Source organism: Lepisosteus oculatus, chromosome 14 (genome assembly GCF_040954835.1).
Source record: "Lepisosteus oculatus isolate fLepOcu1 chromosome 14, fLepOcu1.hap2, whole genome shotgun sequence".
Classification (NCBI taxonomy): Eukaryota; Metazoa; Chordata; class Actinopteri; order Semionotiformes; family Lepisosteidae; genus Lepisosteus; species Lepisosteus oculatus.
In genome coordinates this window covers 8,165,856-8,191,832 of record NC_090709.1, presented here as the reverse complement: position 1 = coordinate 8,191,832, position 25,977 = coordinate 8,165,856, and the positions used below count along the sequence as shown (strand labels likewise).

The window sequence follows — 25,977 nt, the reverse complement described above, 5'->3', positions numbered from 1 at the left end:
CCCGGTCTCGGACCAAGGACCTTTCGCGTGTTAGGCGAACGTGATAGCCGCTCCACTACGGAAACCTGCAGGGACCGCTGCTGGTGTCTCGCTTGCGTTTCGGGCTGATAAAGGGACACGTCACTTTAGGCAGGGGGCACTGGAGAGAGGAACAAAGGGCGCGATGAAACAAAATGTCAAAACTCGGGATCAAATCAGGGACCTTTAGATCTTCAGTCTAACGCTCTCCCAACCGAGCTATTTCGGTGGTGCGCAGAGCCCACAGCCACCTGCTCCAGCCTTCCTGTGTTGCGGCATGAGCGCACCAAGAGTAGCGGGAGAGTTTTGCAGGAACGTCACTCAGAAGGAAAGCCACCCAGGTGCGCCCTCTGAGCTCTGTCCAGCGCATCTTCCTCGCATGGACTTCTGCCTGCGACGGGCAGGAAACAATTAGCAAGAACAGAACGACACCCCATGGGTGTCTCATGACCACACCTTAGGTTGTGACACGTGCAGGTGTGAGGGGTTGCCGGGCTGCTTTGGAGCAGAGCTTGGGCGGAGGGGGGGCGGGAAAGCAGACAAAGAGGTGACACCTCAAGGTCTGCACGATCACAGCTCTCCGCCGCCCCAGGCTTCCGCTCAATAAGCTACTGGACACACCCTCCTCACACAGACCGTGGAAAAGCCCCCGAGTGGGAGGGCTCTGTCTTCCTCCCAGGAGCTCTTGGAAATGACGCACAGACAGGGCGCAGGGAGCCGCCGCCTGCAAACATGGCTCCAGGCAGGACTTCACTCCGCAGGAGCCGCAGAGCAGAGGAGATGGGGGCAGCTTAGCTCCTGTGCAGAGACCTGAGCTGTTGTTGCTGCGGACGCTGTCTTTTCTGCACTCGGGGTAGGAGTGAATGTTGAGTTGCCCTTAGAAATGAAGCAGAGCACTTCAACGACACGGGTGTGTGTGTGTGTGTGCGCCCTGGTGATTCTGGGAGACAGATCGAACCTGGGCTAAAAGAGAGGGGGCTTAGCCCTCTTCCATTTGCTAGTTCAAAGTTGTACAACCCATTTGTATCTGCTAGGCGGCGCAGTTGTCGTGCACAAAGAACGCTTTGAAAAGCGTCAAAGGCAAGTCATTCTGAGTTGGTCGTTTGTGTTTTCCGTTCGGACGCGAAATGCTGAAATGATCTCTCGGCTCCTCGGTTGTCATTTCTGCTCCGTAAAGGAATCACAGCACGCGTCGCCTTCCAGCACGCTGGGTCGGGACACGATGCCGGGGGTCAGAGAGAGCGATGTCTTCCTCGTTAGTATAGGACCTGTCACCTGTCCACACCTGTCACGCGGGAGACCGGGGTACATCAGGACGCGCATTGAAGTGAAAGCAGGATGCGCTGCGACATGCACTGTGCAGATCCCGCCACACTAAGAGGTGAGTGGGTCTGTTTGATCACAGCGCTAGGCGAATCCCCAATCCCCTTTTGTGCGTGGCGACAAAAGAAGTCTGTTTCCGCCCGGTTTCGAACCAGGGACCTTTCGCGTGTGAGGCGAACGTGATAACCACTACACTACGGAAACAGTGGTAAAACGTGCCCAGCGGCCCAGTGCTGAGCTTCGCCAATGCGATTCAGCTGCTTCCAGTGCCTTTATTGGAGTGCGCTGATGGTTCTTGCTCTCTCTCCAGAGACCAGCACACCTGTCATGGACGGAGCAGGAAAGGCGGCGCCACATTCTACAGCCCTCTCCACGCAATCGACGAAATCGGGCTACTGAAGTGGAGAAAATCGCCTCTCCAGAAAGTGCAAATATCATCTTGGAGACTATAAATCCTGTTGCTGAAGGTCAGCCCTGTCTACCAGAGTAACCCTCCCACAGCGATGATCAGCTCGTCTCACACGCGAGAAGTTTCGGTTGGAAACAAGCGCCCCCTCTTCTCGCACGTTTTGCACGTTCGAGTAGTTTTAATGCGGCTCCTTCGTACACGGTGCTGATCTTTTGGAAAGCAGGAGGCAAAAACGACACGTTCTCATACCAGATGTCGAACCCGGGCCGCCTGGCTGAAAACCAGGAATCATAACCGCTAGACCATATTTCAGCGAACAACCACGCTGTTCCCGGCATCATGCAAGCAAACTACAGATGCAGCCATTCAAAGTGAGCGGTACAGACACGTACCGCAGGTAAGATGACACGGGGTACCGCGGTGCGTGATTGGTTGACCTACAGGGGCACTCGTGGTCCGTTGGTCTGTCGTAGAAAGATTTACTGTAAACGTCTTTACTGTGCCCGTTGTAGATATTGAATTTTACCACTGAAAGGAAATCTTAGTAGCTGAGCATAAAAAGAATAGGAGCATACTGTAACGCGTGTGAAGGCCATAAACGATATTAATTTTGGAACATAAACATACAGTATATAGCTGGTCTTGGTACTTTAAAGAAAAAAATACACACCAGTATTCCATTTCTCCCTAAACATTGTAAGCTTCGAAGTCTTTAACTAACGTGATAGCAGAGTCAACAAGCATACTTTTAGAATTTGATTAAAAGGGAATATAATATGGAATCGCGTATCTAAAGAATTTAATAACGGTATGATTATATCCGTGTACTGCGACAGGGCTGTGTAGGGCTGTTTCGCCTGCCTGTTCATGCAAGCTGTCTTGTAGCCTACTGGTCTAGGCGTATGACTACCAACTGGCAGGTTGTGTGTTCGAATCTAGCTGGTGCTGGGCTTTTCTTTTAACAAACATTTCTTCGAAAAAATAGGTAAGCGATATTATGGACAATCAATTGACTTTTATATTTCAAAATATCGCAACATGATCGATATTTGCGATATTTTGAACATATCTTCCCTTCTGAAAGCGGTTCCTGCTTCTAGTGTGTGTGTGCAACAGAGTAAATTTTTATAGAGAAATGGAGGCTGGACAGTATGCGTTACAATATAAACATTTATATTGATTTAAATCGTGTTCTGATTTAAATCGCAAACGCATGTTTAATTATGTGTTTTTTAATCATAATCAGGCTAATGCATTTCTAAATTTTCTGTATGAACCAGCTTAGAGGTTCATACAGAAAGACAGCTTGTGTTTAAATTGAGTGTAAGGTAATTTATGCTTCTAAAGTCATGGTCAGCATTTATTGTACTGTGCTGTAAACTTTTTCTGTGCCTAGTCACATTATTTTATAGCGTTTTTATTGTGTTATTAAATCCGGTGGCACTGTGTGTTAGTTTCCTGACTCCCATTATTTAAACTGCGACACTGATCATTCATCTCTAAATAAACTTTATTTTATATAGCGTTTTAAGCGAATAGGTAATTAGATTGCTCATAAACCTAATCGCTTTTTCTACATAAACACAGCGTGATTGCTCTCTGAAAATGCTTTTCCTTAAAGCGATTCAATTTAGGGAGTAGCCCAACTACCACTTAACACTGTACTTCCTACTTTGAATACCTGTGAGACCGGTTTAAGTCGTCACAGCCAGCACTCCGGGAGTTCATATTGCTTGACTAATTTTAAAAACTAAGTTATAAATGCAAACGCTTCCTCGGTGCGCTGCTCTGGTACGCCGGGTCTTACACAGTGCCTGTCGGCAGTAAGCGTTACAATATACATACCCAACACTGCTTGAACCCATCTGTCATGCAAATAAAACACCTTGAATTGAATTGAATTGAGGGAGAGAGGGGGGTAGTGGGACAGATATACTGTAGACAGACTCAAGGCAAATAAGATACTTATGGGTACGCAGGCATTCACGACAGCAACATATGAAACGTTTGCACGTACTGTATAGTTAAGTTATTACTTGGTTTTCAAAGTGCAGCGAAATACAATATTGTTGTTGCTGCTGTTCTGGTTGTTTTTATCCCGTAAAGCGTTTTGAGAATCCACCTTTAAAGGCGATATATACTGTAAAACCGCTGATTCTTATGGAATGTGTTCCGCAGGAGATTCAAATTTTTATTTATTTATTTATTTTTTAATCGCGTATCTTAGGAAATTATTTATTGTCTTCATATTTGGCCAGGGCTTTAAAGAGAAGGCGCGCCAAAAAATGTCGGTGCCGTCGTCTCCGCTTTAAAGGTACCCCCGTGCTGGAAGAATTTGACCTCAGAACGTTTGCCCAGCGTAGTTATAGTGGACATAAAAACAAGAGTTCGCTGGCATTATATCCTAGAAGACACAGACCTGGGGAAAAGACCGTGAGCCTGTCTCTAAATACTAATAATACAGTATGTGATCTCCTGTCCCAGCCTCAGGAACAGACAGTGAGCCTGTCTCTCAATAATAATAATACAGTGTGTGATCTCCTGTCCCAGCCCAAACGACGACACAGTGTGCCTATCTGTCAATAATAATAATACAGGGTGCGATCTCCTGTCCCAGCCTGAGGAACAGTGTGCCTGTCTCTCAATAATAATAATACATTGTGATCTCCTGACCCAGCCTGGGGAACATACAGTGAGCCTGTCTCTCAATAATAATAATCCAGTGTGCGATCTCCTGTTCAAGCCCAAGCGAAGACACAGTGAGCCTATCTGTCAATAATAGTAATACAGTGTGTGATCTCCTGTCCCAGTCTGAGGAACAGACAGTTAGCCTATCTGTCAATAATAATAATACAGTGTGCGATCTCCTGTCCCAGCCTGAGGAACAGAGAGTGAGCCTGTCTCTCAATAAAAATAATACTGTGTGTGATCCCCTGTCCCAGCCAGAGGAACAGACAGTGAGCCCGTCTCTAAATAATAATAATACAGTGTGTTATCTCCTGTCCCAGCCTGAGGAACAGTGAGCCTGTCAATCAATAATAATACAGTATGTGATGTCCTGTCTCAGCCTGAGGAACAGAGAGTAAGCTTGTCTCTCAATAATAATAATACAGTGTGTGATCTCCTGTCCCAGTCTGAGGAACAGACAGTCAGCCTATCTGTTAGTAATATAATACAGTGTGTGATCTCCTGTCCCAGCCTGAGGAACAATAAGCCTGTCAATCAATAATAATACAGTATGTGATGTCCTGTCTCAGCCTGAGGAACAGAGAGTAAGCTTGTCTCTCAATAATAATAATTCAGTGTGGGATCTCCTGTCCCAGTCTGATGAACAGACAGTGAGCCTCTCTCTCAATAATAATAATACAGTGAGTGATCTCCTGTCCCAGTCTGAGGAACAAACAGTGAGCCTGTCTCAAAATCATAATAATACAGTGTGGGATCTCCTGTCCCAGCCTGGGGAACAGTGTGCCAGACTCTCAATAATATTAATAATAATTATACAGTCTTATCTACTGTCCCAGCCTGAGGAACAGACAGTGAGCCTGTCTCTAAATAACAATTATACAGTGTGGGATCTCCTGTCCCAGCCTGGGGAAAAGACAGTGAGCCTGTCTCTAAATAATAATAATACAGTGTGTGATCCTCTGTCCCAGCCTGAGGAACAGACAGTGAGCCTGTCTCTCAATAATAATAATACAGTGTGTGATCTCCTGTCCCAGCCTGGGGAAAAGACAGTGAGCCTGTCTCTCAATAATAATAATCCAGTGTGTGATCTCCTGTCCCAGCCTGGGGAAAAGACAGTGATCCTGTCTCTCAATAATAATAATCCAGTGTGGAATGTTCTGTTCCAGTCTGAGGAACAAACAGTGAGCCTGTCTCTCAATAATAATAATAATAATAATACAGTGTGTGATCTCCTGTCCCAGCCTGAGGAACAGACAGTGAGACTTTCTCTCTATAATAATAATTCAGTGTGGGATCTCCTGTCCAGCTCTGAGGAACAGTGAGCCTGTCTCTAAATAATAATAATACAGTGTGTGATCCTCTGTCCCAGCCTGAGGAACAGACAGTGAGCCTGTCTCTCAATAATAATAATACTGTGTGAGCTCCTGACCCAGCCTGGGGAACATACAGTGAGCCTGTCTCTCTATAATAATAATTCAGTGTGGGATCTCCTGTCCAGCTCTGAGGAACAGTGAGCCTGTCTCTAAATAATAATAATACAGTGTGTGATCCTCTGTCCCAGCCTGAGGAACAGACAGTGAGCCTGTCTCTCAATAATAATAATACAGTGTGTGCTCTCCTGTCCCAGCCTGGGGAAAAGACAGTGAGCCTGTCTCTCAATAATAATAATAGGAATAGTGAGCAGTCCTAATAGTTACCACTTTCCTGATTTATCTCAGCAGCTTTAATTTCGCCTGAAGCGCAAGCAACTTGTGAGAACAGGTTGGGTTTGCTGAGCTCAACTGGCTCGGCGTCTTCGTGTCGTAGCGCCGCAACGGTGTGTTTTCCTTCCTTCTCTTTTCAGCCCGGAAGAAACATTTTACTTGTTCCTTTTGTAGCCGATGCATGCCGACGCCTGTGTTGTGTTGTGGATTTTCTCCTTCTTGAATTTGTACTCCTCCTCCCTCTCTCTCCCTACCTCTACCTCTCCCTCTCTCTACCTCTCTCCCTACCTCTCCCTTTTCCCCTCCCTACCTCTACCTCTCCCTCTCTCCTTAACCCCCTCTCTCTCCACCTCTCTCCTTATCCCTCGCCCTCCACCTCTCTCCCTCTCTCTACCTCTCTACCGCTCTACCTCTCCCTACCCCTCTCTGCTCTCTCTCTTTCACTCTGGAGTTTATTTTCCAGACAGAGATCCAGCTCCGTCCCTCCTGTGGAAGATTGGTGATGCAGGATGAGAGCCCCTAACCGAGAGCACTGCAGCGGCAGGTTCTGTGGTCTGTTTCACATCAACCCGCAATGAGACACCGAGGAGAAATGAAGAGCCCCAGTTGCGCTAGAAAATCACCCGGGAAAGAGACTTTCAATGTAGGAAAAAAAAGTCGTTAGTAACGGACATAATATGTTTGTTTTGTTTTTTTAATCGCTGCGATGTGTGACTAAGCTCATACTACTAAGAGTTGCCCACTTTGTCTAGATCTGGTAACCTGCTCGTCGCTGGTGGGCCAGATCGTGTCCCCCATCACTATACTGGGGCAATAGGACCCACACAGACCGCAGGGTGAGCACCCCCTGCTGACCCCACAGAGAGGGAGAGGTAGAGGTAGGGAGAGAGAGGAGGAGTACAAATTCAAGCAGAGGCCTGAGTGGAGCACTGTCATATGGCCCTGACATCAGTCCCTCAACTCTCTGCATAAAGCAGTGTCTTATGGCCATGACATCCCACCTCCACCACTCTCAGTGGAAAGCACTGTCGTTTAACCATGACATCCCACATCCACCGCTCTCTGCGAAAAGCAGTATCTTCAGGCCCTGCCATCCCACCCCCGCCTCTCTCTGCGTAAAGAAGTATCATCAGGCCCAGACATCACACCCCCGCCACTCTCTACGTAAAGAAGTGTCGTATGGCCCTGACACCCACCCCTCCACACTGTGCTTAAAGCAGTGACGCAAAGCCCTGACATTCCAGCCCCTCCACTCTCTGCGTAAAGCACTTTCATATGGCCCTGACATCCCACCCCCGCCACTATCTGCGTAAAGTAGCGTCGTCAAGCCCTGACATCCCACCCTCGCCACAATCTGCGTAAAGCAGTACCTTCAGGCCCTGACATCCCACCCCCACCACTCGCTGTGTAAAGCAATGTCGTTTGGCCCTGACATCCCACCCCCGCCACTCTCTGCGTTAAGAAGTGTCGTATGGCCCTGACACCCACCCGTCCACTCTGTGCTTAAAGCAGTGACGCAAAGCCCTGACATTCCAGCCCCTCCACTCTCTGCGTAAAGCACTTTCATATGGCCCTGACATCCCACCCCCGCCACTATCTGCGTAAAGCAGTATCGTCAGGCCCTGACATCCTACCCCTGCCACTCCCTGCGTAAAGCACTGTCGTATAGCCCTGACACCCACCCCTCCACTCTCTGTGTAAAACAGTGTCATATGGCCCTGACATCCCAACCCCGCCACTCTCTGTGTAAAGCAGTGTCATATGGCCCTGACATCCCACTCCCGCCACTCTCTGCGTAAAGAAGTGTCGTATGTCGTATGTCGAGGTGAGGTGAGGTGCGACACGCCGGAGCCCCTACGCTGCTAATGCGGAGCACTTGTTGAACTGGCATTGAAAGGACGTGTGCGCACGGAGCGAGCCTTCCCTGCGGCGGAGTGTGGAAACTTTCTCCCTGCGCTGCAGGAGTTGTGTGCGCTGCAGCGGTGCTGAGAGAACAGCACAGAAGGCAGCAGGCTCTGGAGAGCGGGTAAGAGACGGAGCCTTGTGGGCAGGCGAGCAGGCCTGTTTTTTGGAAATTGCTGAAAAGGCTCCGGTGTTTGTTCGGTTTGTGGCAGGCGCACGACGCGAGCTTGCGTAGCGATTTGCGGGTCTGGTGTTATACAAATGAGGCCGAATTGCGTCCCGGGACATGCTGCGAATGCGCATTGGCGACTGCAGATGTGTAGGAAACGGCGCGCTCGTTTTCTCGTTTTGTCCACCCTTTTGAGTGTTAGTGTGGCGTGTGAGTGTGCGAAAGAGTGGGCCCAGCAGGAGGCAGTGGCGTGCGGGGAGAGGAGCTGGCCTAGGCTGCGCGCTTTGTGCTGTGGGTGCTGGCCGCTTGCAGGGCCTTATACAACTTATACTTACCTGGCAGGGGTGATACCTTAATCATCCTGTAGGTGGAGTAGTTGGATTGTTTTCTTGTTTTGTGGAAGCAGTGTTTGTTTTGCAGTTTACGAAATGACAACTTTTGGATCCCGCAAGAATGTTGTGCGTTTTGAGCTTTTGGATGACCTCTTCATGGATTGCATGCAGTTCAGCAGAAAAGTGTTGCAGAAGGAACTTGGCTTTGAACCTTGGCACTTGGATTTCATCTTCGCTTTCCCAGGTCAGAAAGCATTTGAGGTTGTTTTTGTGTGACGTCACGCCACACCTATTCTCTGTTTGAACAATGTGTGGATGTGTTTGAGGCAAAAAGAGGGAAAGTTCCTGCCCTAGAAAAGATCAACTTGCAGCCTCTGACACAGAGAGAGAGGAAAATGGTGCATGTTGTTATGTTCTCGGATCTGGCAAGGACGGAGGACATTCACACCTGGCTTAACCAGTACTGCACCGTCCACCATGGAACTGAGGTTAGAGATGTTGACGGTATAAAAACAGGAGCAAGGAAATTCAAGGTTCGCTTGCTACCGGACAATGTAAATGGAGGCTTAAGGCACCTGCCCTCTACAATCCGGCTGGGCGCCTGCAATGGCTATGTTTTTTATGTGGGACAACCAAAGGTGTGTCGGTGCTGTGGGACACCTGGCATCGTCCTGCATTGATAAATGCTGCAAGACCTGTGGCAAACAGGGACATTTAGCCTCTGACTGTTCAATGCAGCCAAAGTGCAATTTATGTGGCTCGAAAGGACACGTTTTTAAGAACTGCCCTCACGCCTACGCCAATAAACTCAAAATGAGAAAGGATGAGGCAGTGCTTGTTTCAGCCAAACCGGCCCGAAAATCCAAAGCAAACAACAAGTCAAACAAAGAACCCTTGTTGGACAAAGACTCCTTGCCTCCAGCCAGGATCAGTCCTGCTGTGGCTCTGGGGCCGGTGGAAGAGAAATCCACTACGCCCCCACAACCGCAGTCTGCACCAGACAAGCACGAGGGTTTGAAAACCCCCGAGAACAGCGAGGACCCCTCCCCCACTTCTGCTCCTCAGAACGAGGGCCAGTGTGGGGCCCCCCGGTGGAGCGGGTCCAGCGAGGATACCCAGGATTCAGCGGAGCTGCTTTTCTCAGACTCTGCAAGTGCTACAGATGTCCTCCTCTCCTCCATCCAGTCCATCACGGAGGATCTGCAGCAGCTGGTGGGTGAGGGGGAAGAGGAGACTGGTGCATCGGCTGCACCCCTTTCCCCTCAGTGCTCCCAGGAGCTGGACTTGAGGAAACAGAAAAATGACTCTGTTTTCTCCCCGAGCGAGGAGGAAGGAGAGCATGGTGATGGGGACAGCTGGAACCCCTCCACCCCTCTCTCTACCCCATTCCTTGAAAATGACTCCGTGAACGCTTTTACTGCTGCCACCCTGATGAAGGCTCATTCAGAGGATGGCTGGCAGGAAATTGGTAAGAAGAAAAAGAAAAGAAGAAGGTAACAGGTGAGACAGAAGAGAAATGTGTTTTGTAAAGACTGGTTCCACTTTCTTATGTAATACGGCTCTAAACATAATTTCTCTTAACACCAGAGGTATCAATGACAGAGTTAAATGCCAGTCTGTCTTTGATTACCTCCAGCAGAGAGAAGGAGATGTGTTGATATTGCAGGAGTGTGCTTTAGCCTATCAAGAGAGGTATAAAAGCTTTGAAGATAGGTGGGATAAAGGGCCTTCTGTTTGGTCAGGGGACAATAACAACAGAGCCTCTGGCGTGGCCATTCTTTTCAAAGGACGGGCATTCAAACTGAAAAGTATTCAGAGGGTCATAGATGGCAGGTTGCTGTGTGTGGATGTGGAATGGGGGACCGTTAACCTGCGGATAATCAATGTGTATTGTCCTAGTGACGTGGGAGGAAGGGTGGAGCTACTCAAGGCACTCTCTCCCCTATTGTTATGTAGCACAGACATGATAGTGGGAGGGGATTTTAATTGTATCTTAGAGTACATAGACAGGCAGTCTAGCTCTCCGATAAAATTGGATTCCAGCTCACTGGCCCTGCAAAACTTAGTTCATCTCCTCTCTCTGCTTAGTTCAAGGGACTGTCTTTGGCCCAGGCCTCTGGAAACTCAACACAAAGCTGCTAGAGAACGAGGGGGTAGTATCCCGCTACAAGGAGAAACTATCACAGTGGCTGTCCTTGTAGTGTCTTTACGGGTCAGTAGGAGAGTGGTGGGAGGAGGTGAAGGTGAGGACAAGGGCCTTTTTCGTGGCTGAGGGGAGGAAGGCTGCTGCCAGACGGAAAGGAGTGCTTGCCAGGAAACAGAGGCAGCTGCAGTGTCTCTACACGATGCTGCACAGTGGCTTCGATGTGCTCAAGGATATCACCCTTTTAAAAAAGGACATCCGGAGCATAGCCGAAGAAAGTAGTCGAGTAGTGCTGTTAAGAAGCAGAGTGCAGTTCTTGGAAGAAAATGAGAAGTGTACTCGCTTCTTTTTCAGGAAAGTGGTAGGCTCCAAGTCTGTCATGGAAAGTGTAGTTGATGAGGAGGGACGAGAGAGAACAGAGCTGAGTGCTATCCTCTCCTGCACCGAGGCCTTCTAATCAAGACTGTACAGCTCTACAGAGGTAAAGGATGAAGAAATTCTTTTTTTTACCTCAAAGCTAGAAAACGTTTTGAGTGAAGAAGATAGGAAAGTACTTGAGAGGGATTTGACAGTAGAAGAGCTGAGACAGGCTATGGAGAGCTTACAGAAGGGGAAAACTCCGGGTGCTGACGGGCTCCCTAAGGAATTTTATTGCACCTTTTGGGATCTGCTTCAGGATCCGCTAATGCTCCTTTTCGAGGAAAGCTATAAGACAGAATTGCTGCCTGACTCCTTAAGAGAAGGCACTATCTCTCTCTTGTTTAAGAAAGGAGCAAAGAATGACAAAAAGAACTGGAGACCACTCAGCCTGTCAGGCGTGGACACTAAGATCCTGTCCAAAGCCCATTTCCTGTGCCTACAAAATGTAGTGACCTCACTGGTAGGGAAAGAACAGACTTGTGAGATAGCAGGACGCCTGATGAGCGACAACCTGGCCTTGTTGAGGGATGTCTGTCTGTACTCAGAGGATCGCTCCCTCCCTCTGTGCATTTTAGGTGTAGACCTAGAAAAGGCCCTTGACTGCCTAAACCGGGAGTACTTAACATTGGTACTTGAGCACATGTTTGGCCCCATCATGAGAAAGTGGATTAACCTGCTGTACACAGGTAGCAACAGCAGAGTAATGGTTAATGGCAATAGATCACGCCCCTTTGAAGTCTGTTCAGGGGTGAGGCAGGGCTGCCCATTATTCCCCTTGTTATTCGTTTTGGCTATGGAGCCCTTAGCCTGTGCCTTGCGCCAGGATCAGGCCATTAATGGGATACCAGTGCCTGGAAGTGGGAGAGGAGAGGTAAAGACATCTCTATACATGGATGACGTCACCCTGCTCCTCTCTGACAATGCCTCAATTAGCAGAGCTCTGCAGTGCTGTGATCGTTTCTCTTTGGCTTCCTCTGCAAAAATTAAGAAATCTAAGAGTGAGATTTTTTATCAGAACTGGAGGGAGCCAAAAGAAGGACATGATCTCAGGCTGCAAGAGAAGAGAATTAAGGTCCTGGGGGTGTATTGGAGAAGAGATGGGAACAGTAAATTGGTAGAACAAATTGCCAATCTTGCCAAAAAACTGATGCAATGGAAGGACCGAGACCTCACCATGACAGGGAAGGTGCTGGTCATCAAAGCCGAGCTCTTGCCTGTCTTGAATTTTCTGGCTTCTACCTTCCCAATCCCACACCGTGTTGCGGTGGTGCTGAGGAGATTGATGTTTCAATTTCTATGGGGTGGGAAGCAGGAAAGACTCAGAAGGGAAATAATGTACAGGCCGCTACCCTCAGGGGGGAAGTCTGTCCCAGATATTGCTACGAAGCTGCTGTGCATTTTCCTGGCCTCTGTGCTGAGAGGCTTTGCAACAGCACCTGCAGCGCGTACCTGGACTTATTTTTCCAGGCTCTGGGTAGGTAGGGAGGTGTTCAGAGTGTGGGGTGTCAGACCCAAGCTGGATGTCCCACTCTCTGACACATGCCCTGCAATTTATGGGACAGTTAAACGTTTTCTAAGATCTCACCCAATTGGCCATATTCCCCTCCGAGATGTCAGCGTCCAAAAACTGGAAGATTTCGTTGCACCCCAGAACAATAGGCAGACCCCTGTGGGCATTTTAACATCAGCCCAAACAAGGAAGGTGTAGAAACACACATCCTCTAAGTTTCTGTGCAACATTCACAGAGATTTAGCCTGGAGTGTCGTCCACCAGTGCTTACCGGTACGAACTTTCTTGTACCGTAGGGGCCTCACCCCCAGCCCTCGCTGCGATAGGGTGGGCTGCGGCGAGGAGGAGACTGTGACCCATCTCCTGTGGTCCTGCTTTTTTGCTAAGGCCTTCTGGGCACAGTTTGAAGATTGGTTGCAAGCTCTCTCGCCCCAATTTACCCTGACCGCTGCTTTCTTCATATACGGCATCTCTCCTGTCAAACTTCCTCCTGACGTGTTTGACAGGATCTGGGCCGTGGTGAATAGTGGGAAAGACACCCTGTGGAGAGTGAGGAACATGGGGTTGTTCAAAGGCATCGAGGTCCTAGTCAAGGCAGCAGGTAGCCTGGCCCTGTTCATCACCCGAGAGAACTATTACCTCAGAGATCTGTGGAGAAAAGGGAGGGAGGAAGCAGAAAATCTGTGGGAAATAGAGAACATAGGTCAATATCTCAAGAAACTGTAAAAAACATTATCATGTTTAAGTAAAGAATGTGATTTGCACCAGAAAAAAAGAAATTGTTGCTATGTAACTGGTACCGTGTCAAAATGTAATGAGATGTGATCATATATACTGTTTTAAGTACGTATATTAATGTAAAGCTTTCTAATTTGTGATGTCCTGTGTTTTTTTTGTGAAAAGAAAATAAAGTTCTTAAAAATAAAAAATCGGTTCACCTAGGGCGAGGCACAGCCATTAAACTCCGGCTGTGCTGACCCCTGCAAATTCCCCAAATGTGGGAATCTCGACTGCATAATTTCTGGTAGTGGGGGACTGCGTTGGCACTCTCCCCTGATGTGCTTGGTCCAATATCAGATACGGAAGAGTTACGACACCACGAGCTGCGATAGGATCCCAGTTCGAAAGGAGTCGATGCCACTGCTGGTTCCCGGTTTCTTTTAGTTAGAGGTCCGGAGAAGCATTTCAAGCTGGTTACACTACTCTTTCCGGACATTCGTTCCCTTTTCAAAGTGAGTCTTTTTGCTGTAGTCTGCATTATTTAGGCTCATATCGAGGTTAGCCTTTATTTGGTCATGGGGGGGCCTCGGTACTGTATGCTAATTCTCAAGACAGTTTCACCCGTTTTCACGAGGCATCAATAAATGTAGGTGTCTTGTGCATTTACCGGGACAATTATTAATTGTAGCAGTAAGTCACAAAATGATTCTTTGATGGTTATTAGAAGACCGACACAGCGGGATAACTCAGCAACGCACACACACGGATACTAATACACAAGAATACATTTATTATTACATAAAATGTGCATATCAACATAACAGATCTTATAGTGACGGTTAGCAGAATACAAAAGGTATATATTCAATCACAAAGAGTTACAAACCAAGAGGGACATACATTCCGTATATCATTCATTTAGACCGTTTTGTAAATGAACTTTGTTACAACTTGTACATTAGATACTCAAAAGCAAGTACATGACTCATAGGAATTAAATTGATATCAACTCAGGTTAAGGTAACAATTGAATTCTCGAGCTGTAATGCAGAATGTTGAATACTCGTCCACTCTTTGGGGGTTCAGATCTCCTGTGGACGCAAAGAAGCAGTGGCAGGCTGTTAGACATGAGAGAAGGAGAAGAGAGATTTCTGCTGGGGTGCGCTGCTGATGCTCTCTGAAGACCGGCTAGTTAGTGTTGGCTGAAACTAGCGAGAGATGGCACACAGAAAAGTGACTACAGATCCGAGCAAGTCACACTCTTTAGACAGGAAGAAGACCGGTTAGTTCCCGAAATAGCGCTAGTCCTGAATACTGATATTCAGCTGTCCACAGTTCCAAAAGTAGTTCACTCATTGATCAGGTGAGCGTTCACGGTGGGTTCACGAGGCTTGCTGCTGGGCTAACCTCAGGTGGATCCTTTGGTAACACGCTGGCAACCTCCGTTCTCGACTCTTAGAACAAGGAAAAGTCCTTGCACTGGGACACATTGGCCGCTACGTGACTGTCTGAGCTGAGTCTGAGGATGTCCAGGAGGAGCTGGAGTTTTACCTGGAGGAACTACGGTCGCTCATTGGTTGAAAGTTCCATGGGCATTCGAGAATCATTTTGTGACTTACTGCAACAATTAACAATTGGCCCAGTAAATGCACAAACCCCTACATTTATTGGTGCCTCGTGAGAGGATGCCTACATTTATTGGTGCCCAGTGTGAGGATGAGTAACCATGCACTCATCCTTGGGTGTAAACCACTTGGGATGAGACTCTCCCTTGGAATCTCCCAGACAGTGAGGCACCAGAGATGACCATTAATTAGGGTGGCTGATGTGTCTCAGCTTTGGGAGTTGTTCCTTATCAGAACACACTATCAGCTAGAAAAACACCTTAAATGTGAACCAAATGGAATGGCCTCTCTGTGTCCAGCACCACTTGAGATGAGGGAGAGAGAGACTGGCAAAGGAGCAGCAAACTCAAGGTACAACGGTCTCTGTCCTGTGTGAATGCGCTGGTGGACTATTAAGCTACTTGACTGACTAAAACTCTTCCCACACTGACTACAGCTGAAAGGTCTCTCTCCTGTGTGAATGCACTGGTGTGATTGTAAGCGGCTTTTCAGACTAAAACTCTTCCCACACTGATTGCAGCTGAATTGTCTCTCTCCTGTGTGAATGCGCTGGTGGGTTTTTAAGTGACTTGACTGACTAAAACTCTTCCCACACTGATTGCAGCTGAATGGTCTCTCTCCTGTGTGAATGCGCTGGTGGGTTTTTAAGTGGCTTGACTGACTAAAACTCTTCCCACACTGACTACAGCTGAACGGTCTCTCTCCTGTGTGAAGGTGCTGATAGGGTTTTGAAATGCTAGACTGACAGAAACGCTGCTTCTCCCTGTGCCATAATGGCAGTTTGCCCACACCATCTGAGCAAGGCCTTGAGTGATTCTTCCTCATCCCCTGATCGTGCTGGGGTCTCTTATTCTGCAAATGCTCCATGGAATGGCCTTGCTCTGTGTGATGGAACTGAGATTTGTTTTCGTCATTATGTCCCTCAGTGTGCTGCTCAGCAGTGTGAATCATCTGGGGCTCCTTCTCCAGCTCTCTGAGACTCAAACCGTCCAGTTCATTCAGTTGTTCCTCTCTTTGCCCAAGAACAGACATAGTCTCCAGTTCATTAAAACTTTCAACGATTTTCTCAGTAACCAGATTATTAAACCTGTGTGTAAAGTCATCAGATACTAAGGGATCATATGATTGTTTTAGACTCTGCAATGACAGTCTCTCCGCTTGAACAGAACAAGGCCTAATTATTATCAAGCCCTGTAGGAGCTGCTGTTGCTCCTCCCTGTACTGACTCTTCTCAGTATGCTGTAAATCAGTACTGTTCTCTTCACCAGGTACATCAGTCTGCTGTTCTGCAGGGTCAATCAACTTGGGCTCCATGTCCTGCTCTGTAAGATTTAAAACATCCAGTTTTTCACTGTGCTCTTGTACAGAGATGCAGCCCAGTTCATTACAACCTTGTGTAATATTGATTGTGTCCAGATTATTAATAGTCTCTGTAAAATCATCACATACTAAGAGCCCAGGTGTCTCACTCTCAGGCTCTGTCTTCATCATGGGCACAGAGTCCAGATCCTTGACACTCTGTCTACTTTCTGTGTGCTGCTCACTAAGTGCCTCTTTCCCTTCTGCGGCAGTGACCTCTGTCTCCTGCATCAGCCTGTGCATCTCCACACTGTGCTGCAGTTCAAGAGGAGCCCTTTCCCCAGCTTCAATAAGAGCACTGGCCTCTGAATCTGTAAACACAAGACAAGACCTTTGTAAGAATAAACTTTATTTTATAGTTTTATACCTTTAGAGGTGGCTTCTCAAAGCATTTTACAGAATGCCAACAACAAAAAATACACAAACTTAGCATGACAAGAATACACAGTTAGAGGAGACAGTAGACAGTGGTACTAAGTAAAGTAGGAACAGAGGGGTACAGAACAGTTAAATAAAGGCTCTTCTGAAGAAAATGTTTTTGTGTCTGGATTTGGAGTTTAGAGAAGGTGACTCTCTTCCAGAGCTTGGGGCATAAAATTAGAAGGTCCTGTCACCCATACAATGTAGACGGGCTTGGGGGACAGATCGGAGAACAGAATTAGAAGAGCGAAGATTGCAAGGTAGGGAGTAGGGTGATAATATCAGACCAGTATGGAGGTGTCAAGCCAAGCCAAGACATTGAGCGTCTTATAGGTGAGCAGGAGGATTTTTAAGTCGATAAATAACTTGACAGGAAGCCAGTGCAAGGACTCCAGGATAGGAGTAATGTGATAATTTGTACTAGACCTGGTCAGGATTCTGGCTGCTGAATTTTGGACATACTGCAGTTTGTTCAATGTGGATTTAGAAACCCCAGAGAGTAGAGCGTTACAGTAGTTGATTTGGGAGAAGACAAAAATTTTCAGCCACAGGGCGTAGTCGAGCAATATTTATGAGGTGAATGAAAGATTTTCTGACAACATGCTGCACATGTGGGTCGAATGTCAAATATCATCCCCAAGTTTTTCAATTTAGACTGAAGCTTAAGTACAAGACCGTCTACAGATAGGGTTACACATTGGTTGTACAAAGTTGATGGGTGGTGCCAATAAGCACGACTTCAGTCTTGTCACAGTTAAAGGAAGGAAATTTTGAGTCACCCAAGTTTTTATATCGGGGATGCAAATTAATAGAATAGAGACAGCCACATCATCGTCAGGTTTGGTATGGATGGATATTTGAGTATCATCAGCATAGTAGTGATAGCTGAGGCCATGTGATCTTAAAAGCCTTAAACTACACACACGCATACTAGTACACTCACAATCAATTTGGGTTGTTTTAACATAGTGGAATAAGTGGGTATAAGGGCGTGTTCTGATTTAGCTTTGTCAGAAACATAACTACCATGCAAAAAGTAAGACTACTGTAATAATATCACAATTACATTACATTTACATTAACACTGCACTGAGAGAGAGGTTAATATAGACACACTGACTGGACAAAACAGCACATTAACACTGCAACCAGAGAGAAGGATTAATACAGACACTCTAAGTCCCCCTAAGTCTACACTCTAAGCTCTAAGTCCCATACCTGAAGAAGGCTCCACAGCCGAAACGTTGCGTTTTCTTTCTTCTTTTTTTTTCAGCATGGAATAAACCTATTACTTGTTCCTAAATTAAAAATGGATGACTAGAAGGTGACTATGACAGACACCTGACTTGACTAAGACTATGACTAAATCAAAAACTGGAAACTAAATGAACACTACAAATAAGTACACAGAAAAGTAACACTCAGAATTAACAACTTTTCTAAGCACACATTACATTTCTTAGTATCATACACCTCTATTGACAGCAACAATCAGCATCGACCAGCAAATTCTTAATAACCACGTCAAGGTTTAAATGTGAAAACAGCGAGGCTTCTCGGCATCATGTCTTACCGCCTCTGCCCCTCTTACCGGGCACCGCCCACTGCCCTTGGTCTGCAAGGCAGTCCTTTCAAGTGCGATGACGACGCTGGGACCTTCGTTGCCTATTGTACGAGCTGAACTTTTGTGCCCATCAATTCAACGCTCTTTCCATCAACTCATCTTGTCTTTTGACGCTTCGTGTTTTGCGCTCCTTTGACTATCGGCATATCGGGTGACTGCAAACACTGAAGTTCTTGCTTACGGAGTGTGGAACATTGTTTTCAAGTGATCGCTGTTCTGTCATGTTGACGCCGAGTGAATCTTTCTTTGGCAACATGGGCAGGCTGACAGCACTGCGAGCGAAAGTAATGGCAAATTTCTTGACTTATTTCTGAATGTGAATGTTCTTTAGAAAAGGGATGCGGCGTTGCTTCTCGCCCGTGTAAAGGTCACGCATTCCAGACGTGGTTATGAGCGAACAGTTGCCGCAAGTGTTTGAAAAGAGCAAGAGAGGAAGCAGCCCTGCCCCGTGTGAGGATCAAACTCAGGCCCTTCAGATGACGAGACTGACGCACTACCAATTACGCCAACAAGCCCAGCTGCAGTACACACACCGGAAAGTTTGCCTCACATGGATTTCAGTCGCCCGTTCCCTAATCTTTAGACGCCCTCTGCCGAATGTTGCATTTGCCTTTTGATCTCACCGATACATTTTTGGTCTGTTTCTGTTGCGAGTCCGTCTTTCAGGTCTCACCTAGCACAAGTCTCTGTGGCTGAAGTGGCTCTGCTTCAGCATCGTGCCCTCACTCAGCCATTAAAAATGTCACTCGGACTTCTGATATGCTGACATGAAATGTCAAGAGAGAGTGGCGGAGTGACGCTTAAGCCAGATAGAAGATGAAAAGGGGGCGTGGCTGCGAAACGCTTGACAGCCGCACGATGCTCTCCATGCAAGGCGTGACCACAGGCTGAAGGACACCTTTCGGCACATCAAGCTCTAAGCACACACCTGGAGGATGCGGGAATTGATCCTGCTACCTCCCACATGCAAAGCAAGCGCTGTCCCATACAAGCCAACCCCCCTCGCTGGGGCTTATGCCTCGGCGTCACCTAGTGCCGCTTGTTCCCCTCTTACCGGGCACAGTTCACTGCCCTTCGTCTGCAAGGCAGTCGTGTAATTGCGGCTTTCTTGACTTATTGATGAAGGTCTGACTGGATGAGCGAATGACGCCTCTCCCCCATCCTCAAGCTCGCTGACAGATTGAAATGGAAAGTGCTGCCGTGGCTCGTTGGTCTAGTGGTATGATTCTCGCTTAGGGTGCGAGAGGTCCCGGGTTCAACTCCCGGACGAGCCCTCGTGTGCTCTCTTCCTCCTCTTCCACAAGACTGGGAACTGATATCCACATCACTTCGCAGCGTCTGCTTATGGCAAACGATGGAATGTGACTAATGACTGAACGAGCCTGGTGAATTCTCATCACGTGGCACAATGAGAGCGTGCAGTCAGCTGTCCAAGGCGGCAACCTCATTGCTCGTTCAAAAGAACACGTACTGAAAACTCATCACCACTATGTCGTAGATGAGCACCGCGATCGCGTGTTGTCATGCGTCCTTACTTGGGAAATGCAGAAGCAAAAACTGCCCTCTCTCAGCCACCGAAACGTGTGCGGCTCGCCTTGCGCTCTCTGCGCCTCGCATATTTGTGGAGCTGTCTGCTCTTCTTTCTGTTGAAGTAATCAAGTTACGGGGCGTCCTGCAGCCTATGATGTTCTCACTGAGAGCTTTCAAGATTTGAAGGAAAACTACGAGCTTGATGGCTCAAGTCGAACGAATGTGATTGTTTAGCAATCGATGATCAAAAGCACGTCTTCTAACAATTCGTGAGAGTATTATCAGCACTGTTTTTACTCGGATATACTTTTCACTTGCTAAGCTGACAAATTGGACGAGAAAATGCTGGAGACGCACTCAGTGCAGACTGAGGTTGGGAAGGAGGTGTGGCCCTACAACGCTTGACAACTGAAGGACATTCTCTCCGCAATGGAGGAGCACCTGTCAGAAGTCGCAGAGGCTAAACAAGAGTACCGGGCTCCCGGAGATCCAAACTCAGACCTGGAGGATGCAGGCATCGATCCCGCTACCTCTCGCATGCTAAGCGAGCGCTCTACCATTTGAGCTTATCCCCCTCGCTTCATGCTTCTTGGCATCATGTCTTACAGTATTTCTCACATTGTGAACGTGCACACAGCGGTCCCCCGGGTTCCAGTTAGTGCGTAATTACACATCGATGAAAAACGAAATTAGCTCACTGAAAGTTTGATGTAGAGACTGTGGAAATTTCCACAAGTTGTGGTCTTTAAAATGCATTCGTTTGAAGACGTTCTGTGCTTCCATTGTGAAGATATGGACAAAAAAATATTTGAGCGTGGTAAAAAAAAGTCATAAAAATGACAAAGTGAAGGCTGAGAAAGCATTCACAATGCATTTTATACACAAAGCAAGTGTTTTTGTAACTCTAAGAGATTTCGCGAAAGCACTATAGGCGTGCCAAAATCGTTTTCGAACTTCAAGCTAACTTTACCCCGGTCTTAGAGAAAGGACTGCCTTTCACTTCTCTGTGTTTTCTTTCACAGCGCTGTGCACTTTTTCATTGCTCTCGCTTTCAGAGCCTCTGCACAGCACACGACTCGACATCAGGAAGCACATTGAAGTGAAAGCAGAAAGCACTGCGACATGCACTGTGCAGATCCCGCCACACTAAGAGGTGAGTGGGTCTGTTCGATCACAGCGCTAGGCGAATCCCCAAACAGTGTGCGTGGCAACAAAAAAAGCTGCTCTGTTTTGAACTGGGGACATTCCACGTGTGAGGCTAACGTGATAACCACTACACTATGGAAACGGTGGGAAATTGTGCCCAGTGGCCCAGTGCTGAGCTTTGCCAATGCTATTCAGGGGCTATTCAGGGGCCAATGCTATTCGATGTGCATTGAATGCTATTCAACTCGCCAATGCTATTCAGGGGTGGAAAAGGGTGGAGCCGTGTGTGTCTTTTGTTCAAAGACACCCCCATCTCAGAGCCGGAAGTACAGGCCTTCCTCCCGCAGGTCCACAAAGATGTTATTTTTTAAGAAGATCCTGCGAAAGTCGGCCATCCGCCTTTCAGCCCTGCAGTAGGCCAGGCTGAGAGAGAAGCAGTCCTTCACCCTGGCAATGTACAGCCTGACAAGGTCTGGCTTCAGCCCATTGTAAATCATGAGGTTCCTCCTCTCCCAGACAGCTGTCCTCGTTAGGCTGAGGAGGAGGTTCAGTAAAATGGCGTTAACCCCCCCCCTCTCAGACCCGCGGTACCCAAAGAAGAACAGCTCTTTCCAGGGCACCCCGTCAAGAACAGCTCCTCGAACAGAGCGAAACAGGCCATCCAGCAGATCCGTCAAGTACGCCCTGGCTCGAGCTGGGGGAAGATCTTACCCCAGAACACCTCTGAGACCGGCATTCTGAAGCGTTTCGCCACCATCAGCCTGTAGAACATGCTGGTGGTGCACCCCAGGAGGTCCACCCCACGGTCCCCCCACTTCACCCTCAGCTCCGGCCAGGCCAGGCCTGCTGCCCCGTCTTGTAGATGGAGCTTCTCCAGCCAACTGTCCGGGAGACCGAGTTTGAGCTGCTCGTAATCCTGACGGATCTTACTGACAGGCAGCTCGTCGTTGACCTCTCGCACAGCGTCGACAATAGCCTGGGTGGGCAGAAATCCGTCCTTTACTTCATAAAGAAGATCCTTGACCTTGGATATGCCAGCCTCGTAGAGCTGCCTGTTCCATCGAGACACCAGCAGGGGGTTGAGGAACAGAGGCTGTTCCAGAAGCTGGGCCCGGGTCTCCGGCGTGTAGGAGACATGCTGGGACATGAACTACCCCCTCGCCAGCAGGACCTCCCTGTAAAAGGAGGGCAGATGTTTTATCAACCCCGGAGTCAGCCTCACCAGGAGGGTCTCCTGCCCCAAGCCCCCGCAAGTCTCGAGGTAGCTTGCCATACCAATCTTCCAAATGCTGACATTATCCAGGTCAAGGAACTTCTTCACTACTTTCAGCCTAAAGCTTTTCAGCTTCAGGCCTACATCACACAGCTTCAGCCCACCCCTGGAGATTTCCCCAATGAGGGTGTCATGAGTGACCCACGGAGGCTTCCCCTCCCACACGAATCCCACCACCAGTTGCCTAATCTCGTTCTCTACCCGTTCAGGAAGAGGCATCACAGACTGTGGGTACCACAAGAGGGACAGGCACAGTGTGTTAACGAGCAGGACCCTTCCCTTTAGGGTCAGGGACCTGTGTCTCCACCGATTTAATTGGCCCTCATCTTAATGGGCTTCTCCTTCCACAGGAGAAGCCCAGTGGCCTGCTTATCAGCGTTAATGTAGATGCCAAGGACCTTCAGGTGACCCGTCTCAACCCTGAAAGGGTAGCCGAAGAGTGGGGCAAGGTCTGCCCTCCCCACCGGCATGACCTCAGACTTCTCCAAGTTTACCTTGGCGCCCGAGGCAGCGCAGTAGGCCTGCACCACCTCTAAAATGGCCGAGATCTCCGCCACCTCTGCCAACGTCAGTCTGGTGTCGTCAGCATATTGGTAGATCAACGAGGTGGCGGTGCCCCCAGGCAAGGTCACTGGAAAGAAGCTCGTGAGGGAACCATTCACCTTGACACAGCTCACGATCCCCTTGTACACGAGCCTCACCCAGGAGATGAAGGCCTCGCCGAAGCCAAAGCTCTTCAAGACCTCAAACAGGAAGGAATGCTCCACCCTGTCAAAGGCCTTCTCCTGGTCCAGTTTCAGGACATATCCACCCCTCGGCTGCTCCCGCATAAGGTCCACAACATCTCTGATGGAGCACACCGTGTCCGCAATGTCTCTCCACTTGACGCAGTAGGTCTGCGAAGGCGACAGGATCCTGGGCAGAACCTTCCCGAGCCTGAGGGAGAGAACACGAGTTAGGATCTTATAGTCCGTGTTCAACAGGCTGATCGGGCGAAAGTTTTTCAAAAGGGAGGGATCCCCCTGCTTTTTGTAGACAAGAGAGATCACCCCCCTTCTCATAGATGGGGTCAGAGCACCGGTCCTGGCAATCTCCTGGAACAACTCCAGAAGGAGGGGCCCCAGGGACTGCTGAAAGTGTCTGTAGAGCTTGGAGGAGAGCCCGTCCCACCCAGGACTCTTGTTAGGAGACGAGCCCCGAAGTGCTTCAAGCACTTCCTCCAAGCTCAGCGCACTGTCACAGAGCTCACGATCGCTCTGTGACAGGCGGGTACTCACCCCAGCCAGCATGGCCCGGGTCTGCTGCTCATCCACCCCTTCGGACCAGAACAAGGCGCTATAAAAAGAAAACACCTCACTCCTAACGGCCTCGGGGGCAGGGAGCCGCACACCGTCCTCTCCCACCAGCTCCTCAATGAAGGAGCTGCGCTGCCTCTCCTGCTCCAGGCCGAAGAAGAACCTCGTGCTCTTCTCGCCCTTGGCAAGATACTGGGCTCTGCTGCGCACCCTGGCTCCTCTCCACTTCTCCTCCTCCAGGGCTTGCAGCTCACCCCTCAGCTCCAGCAAGAGCTCGCAGCCCCTGCCGTGATCTGCCAGGAGCCCGAGCTCTGAGGCGATCCGAGCCCGAAGCTCTCTCTCCCGCCTGGCCTTCTCCCACCCCTGGGACAGGCCATACGAGATACTGAACTCTTTGATGCCGTACTTGAGATTATCCCACCTGACCAGCTTTTCTGACCTATACAGGGGACACTGCAGCTGCTGCCGGATTAGGTCTTCTATGCCCTGACAGAATGAAGCCTCACCCAGGAGCGCGTTATTAAAGCACCAGGGGCCAGGGTCCCGGTCCTTCTGTGCCCCTGCTACAGAGAAGTGAAGCACAGCATGGTCGCTCAGGGCCGTGAACACATAACGCATCCGGCTCAGGCACGGGATGAGACTCATGTGCCCCAGCAACAGGTCGATCCGGCTCTGTCTCAAGACACCTTCAACGACCTGCCGCCGAAAAAAGTCCCTCCGCGCACCATAAGCCTGACACCACGCATCCACGAACCCGTGAGCCTCCGCACTGCGCTCCAGGAAGCTGCGAGCAGCGCTGCTTTTAAAGATCATCCCAACCGCGACATCGAGCGCACTCAGTGCACAGTTAAAATCTCCGACGACCAGCCCTGGCTGCTTGAAGAAGGCGAGCCGCTCAGCTTCCCCATTGGGGGCGTAGATGTTGCTCAGCAGCACGGACTGTCCCAGAAACCCGAGACAGACCTGCAGGAGCCGGCCGTCCGTGTCGCGGTGCAGGAGCCTTACGCTCTCGTACACTCCCCTCCTCACCAGCACGGCCACCCCCCTCCTGCACAGGCCGGAGGCGTTGCTGTAAAACAGCTCCCAGTCCCACTGTGCTCTCACCTTCCGGACACACTCCTCGTCCCAGAAGGTCTCCTGGAGGCAGACAACATCCGTCCGCCCCAGCAAAGCCAACACTGCCCCCAGCTTCGCTCTGTCCCTCAGCCCATTGGCATTTAAAGAGGCGAAAGATGCCATCACGTATATGGCCGGGAAAGAGTGAAGTTAATTCTCCGGCCCGCACAACAGTTTCCCCGCCCTTTATGCCACATTCTCATTGCCAACACTTGCTGCTTCCTCCCCACCTAATGTCTCCGCCACCGCAGAGACATCAGGGATGGGTCTGCGAACAACTCTTGAACTGGGCTTGAGGTTGGGCTGAGGCCTGATGTGGTGCCACTGGATCCCGGCCTTCGAGGGCCCAGGCGGTTGTACCCCGGCTCGCCCACTTCCCTCCCCCTCCTCCCTGTCCTCCCTCTCCACCCCATCCATCTCCACCACCTCCCCTTCCCCCTCCATCTCCATGCTCTGTAATTCCCCCTCCTCTGTCCCTGCCCCATCCATCTCAAGACACCCATCCTCCATTCCTTCTTCCACCACTTCCCCTACCTCTCCTCCCACGACCATATCCAACTCCCCTTCCTCAGTCTCTGCCAACGGTGCCTGACCGAGTATTGAAGAGGCTCCCTCACCTGGCAGGCAGGTGTCTTGTGGCCGCTGCAGGGCAACCGGGCGCTTCCCCTCAGGCTCCTCTGGGTCCTCGGGCGTCTTTTCGTCTGGGCCTATGTCCACCTTGCCAGGGTCTTGTCGCCGTTGCAGTTGCTGCTTGGTCACACTTGGTGCAGTTCCTGGCGCGGTGGCCGGGCTGTCTGCACTCATAGCAGAGGAACTCGGGGCAGTCCTTGGCGATGTGCCCCGAGTCCAGGCAGACATAACACACCCTTTGTTGCTGGTCGTGGAGGACCCTGAAGTACTGCTCCCCCTCTGCCGTGGCGAGGCGGGTGCTGTATGGCAACGAGGCAACATGCTCGGGAAAGCGAATCCGAACAAACCTCGTGCCATCAGCAATGGTGGTCCCAGGGTAGTGGCGCATCCTGATGACCGAAATCACTCTCACCCCCCAGCTACTCAGCTTCTCCTTGATAGTCTCGTCTGAGATATATGCCGGGAGGTGGAGGAAGGACACCACTACCTCCTTCAGCTCCAGCCAGCGGCAGTAGCAGGGTGTGCCCTGCACATCCAGCCCCACAGCCACCGCGTCCGCATGTTCTTTTGAGTCCAGAGTCAGTTCAATCTCTTTTGGCGTCCGGGGGCGGCACAGACACCG

General features: G+C 49.4%; 2 non-coding genes and 1 pseudogene across 2 annotated transcripts; 2 read left to right on the top strand and 1 right to left on the bottom strand.

Annotated features, from left to right (window-relative positions):
• Positions 1-1,472: 1,472 nt before the first annotated feature.
• Positions 1,473-1,545, bottom strand: trnav-cac (transfer RNA valine (anticodon CAC)). Its single transcript has one exon. It is a non-coding gene; the product is annotated as a tRNA-Val (tRNA).
• An 11,990-nt stretch (positions 1,546-13,535) lies between these two features.
• On the top strand, positions 13,536-13,673 carry LOC138243701 (U1 spliceosomal RNA; annotated as a pseudogene).
• A 5,894-nt stretch (positions 13,674-19,567) lies between these two features.
• On the top strand, positions 19,568-19,639 carry trnap-agg (transfer RNA proline (anticodon AGG)). Its single transcript has one exon. It is a non-coding gene; the product is annotated as a tRNA-Pro (tRNA).
• The last annotated feature ends 6,338 nt before the right edge of the window (positions 19,640-25,977 follow it).